Source organism: Protopterus annectens, chromosome 9.part0 (genome assembly GCF_019279795.1).
Source record: "Protopterus annectens isolate FY-2018-M chromosome 9.part0, PAN1.0, whole genome shotgun sequence".
NCBI lineage: Eukaryota > Metazoa > Chordata > Ceratodontiformes > Protopteridae > Protopterus > Protopterus annectens.
Window position 1 is genome coordinate 1,937,947,074 of NC_056743.1, and position 3,728 is coordinate 1,937,950,801.

Consider the following 3,728-nt stretch of genomic DNA (forward strand, 5'->3'; position numbering starts at 1 on the left):
ATTGACTCCAGGTTACCGATATACATGCATTTCTCGCAGGTGGAAACATTTTGTGCTAGGAGAAAAGGGTTGTCAGTATACAAGAGGCATTTGCTACACTGTCTCAGTAGGCCCACGCTGACCAAGCTGACAAGAGAAATTGTCCAGTGTTCCAAATGCTTGGGCACACTTATGGAGAGAGGGTTTTGATAAGGGTTTGGTCTACAGAGCATGAACCACAAGAACCTTCTTAAATGTAAAGTTACTGGACCACAAGAACCTTCTTAAATGTAAAGTTACTGGCCTAAAGCACAAGTGCTAAAACCAAAGCAAGATGCTTAGAACAGCAGATAAATGTAATCAGACTACTAACAAGCAGTATAAATGCAGCAGAATAAAAGCGCTTTAACACTTCACAGCACACAGCAAAAATAAGGTAATAAGTATGAAGAACACAATTACAGTAAAAGCAGCTGAATAAAGTGCACTTTTATCTATACATGTACACGAGTGGAGAGGGAAGAAACAGAAGATAGTTCAAGAGTAGGGAACTAAGGGGGTTGGCTGTCCCAAATGCTATCTCTCTACTCTGTACACAGAGCTGATGAGATAGAACAGGGAGGTGTGTCCAAAGTCAAAGTAGCAAGGGGGTAGTCCTACCCAAATGATCTCACTGTACTAGGCTGAGCGATCAAAATCAGATTTACAGCAGGGGCAGGCAATTCCAAAGCCACCAAGTTTAACAAACAGTGCAGACAACAAAGGACAGAAACAATAAAGCAAATATATAAATACAGTACAGTGCAAATCCAGTTGCAAAAAAACTATACTTGTCAGTTTGGTACATCAGATGGCAATAGAATCCAACACGGTCAGGAATTTTATCTCTGCTATATCAGCTCTGCACAAATTCACAGAAATGAAGTATGTACTAGAAGTGCAACACAGAAAATACACACACACACACACACACACACACACACACACACACACACACACACACACACACACACACACACCTGCAGCTTTTAGCCCTGGGCATCTGCTGAAAGGGGGTTCTAATGCATGAACAGATTTTCCTGGCAAACAGATACAAATAAAAATATGGTAATCAAAAAGCAGTGTTTTTGGTCTAACAAATAAAAATATGTCAGTTTGTTAACTGGACAGGTAAGCTGATCAGACTAACCATTTTCGGCTGCAACCCAAGATCATGAAAGAACACACAACCGCCACATAGTAATACCAAGGGTTCAGGTTTCTGAACAGCAATTTTTTAGACAATGGCATACCCCTTAAGGGATTATAACAAAGTATGAACTAAAGAGAGAGACATTGCACATCAATTACACCTTCCTAAACATATTTATATGGATTTTATAACAAGCAGAACTGTAATAATTATATTCATGTATGTTTGTACATGTTGCAACATGGATATCAATATAACTAACACAAATTAAAAGGTAAATGGCTTATTTGTATGACCGTTACGTCCATTGTCCAAAATGCCTGAAGCAGCCTCGCATATTAACATTTATCAGGTGTTGCCTTACTTCTATTTTATTGTATTTTGGCAGGTGGTAATGTGGTAGGAACTATTTAAATATCTGCTTGACAACTGTTTTTTTCCAAAAGGTGGTCGCAGTGATATCTCAGCTTGGAAATCCCTTAATGAATATGGCCACTCTTTTGCTATAAAGAATGACTTCAGCAAAAGAAAACACTGGGGAATTGATCATGAATCATCTTGTATACCAAAAACATCTGCAGTTACATTATTTGGTACCAATATACGACAACAAATCTGCTCAGCCTCTTCACATTCTGGACCTCCTCTCAATCAGCCACTAAAATATGTTACCAAAAGGAAACATTTTCCACTCATGTAGAAACCCAAGTACAAAAGGTCCTCTCAACTCAAGGGTTGCTTACAAAATCTCACATCTCCTGACAAGGAGGCCAGACACGCCAGTGTCATCAACATGTTACTCCCCAAACTACTACATGCACTCCACCCTATTACACTACATTCCCCCAAAACACAACACTTCAAAAGATAGAAAACACGACCCACTTTACAACTCCTTCAGAACATCACTTAATAAAATGTAAGTGCTTCCCATTAGACACCACAGCCTCTTTCCTGTAAGACAAGCTAGCCTTTAAGCTTCTCTAAAATCACTATTGCCCAATGTTCTTAATCTCCCTTTTCATAGACAAGATTATAGCTTCCTTATTAGACCACCTTATTCCATTATCCATTACTGTAACTGCATTCACCAAACTAGCACCAGAAGAGTGGAACAAAATATCACAGGATAAAGTGTAATACAACATTAAGTGTTCACGTAAACTGAGGGACACACCAAAAATACCTTTCAGGGTCACTGCTTCGATAGATACTGGTACAAAACCTGGTAGACATCGTGCAGTCTTTCATTTACACATTTCTTCTTTTACAGCCACAACACACACCATTCAATTCTTTAAAAGGTATATACTAGGCTAACGACTTTTATAATTCTAGTCACGCAACCCAACCCTACTGTATCCCTCGGTAACATGTTCATCTTAACTGGCAGAGGGGTATGTCTGTTAGAAGGCTGCTACATTTATGTGTGGGGGGTATGTTAGCTGTCAGCCTATCTACAAAAGACATGGGGGCTAACCCAGACATGAATCTGTGATTTCTCACCCAGTGGTTAAAGTTAAGTTTGTATAGGGCTAGGGATGGACTTCGCTTCACATGGATGGGGAGCCTATTACTGAGCATGGGGTTTCTTTGAGTCACATCTGTCTCACCAGCACACTGCATTTATGTCACAAGTAAAGTTCAAATCCCTAGATCTAATGTTTCCAGTGCTGCTCATATTGCAGATGTGCAAAGCTCCAACAAGACTGGATCCAAGACGGATTTACAACTCTATAGCCATGTCAAGAATCTCAATGGCAACACTCAGATCTGCTCCGAGTTACAGCACAATGGCACTAAATATACAAAACCAACTGATATTGCCAACATCCTGGCAGACAGGTTCAGTGCTAACTTCAACCACCCACCCACTAAAGGGCCAATTTCTACACCGGAAGAATGCAAAGTTCCTGTAATCATGGCCGCAGAGGTAAAAAACACACTCTCCAAAGCCAAGAACACAGCATCCATGGGACCTGACAACATCCCAGGCTGCGTTCTACACAACTGCAGAATGAACTGGCACCTCACCTAAGCACCATGTTCAATCATAGCCTCACCTCAGGCTTTGTGCCCACTGAATGGCACACAGCAACCATTATCCCATTCCACAAAGGGGGAGCCACCACAGACCCCGGGAACTACCGCCCCATTAGCCTCATGAGCCTGGTCTACAAGGCCATGGAACGTATCATCATGGATCTTAAACACAAAGACATCGGTAATCTCCAAACTCTGGATCCCACCCAGTTCGGGTTTGTAAAAGGCAGATTATGTCTCCTAAATCCGATAAACTTCTTTGAAGCCATCACCAAAGCCATAGATGAGGGTAAGGTGGTTCACACAGCCTAATTCCAGAGTGGGGGATGGTATCAGAAGCTTTGGCGAGATCTATAGATAAACTCAATAAACTACATAAAAATCCCTATGTCACAAGATGGGTTGCCAAATGGCTCACTGACAGAACCCACACTGTGAAAGTGGCAGACTCCAAATCTGACTTCAGACCACTGACAAGTGGAGTACCACAGGGTTCAGTCCTGGGTCCTCTCCT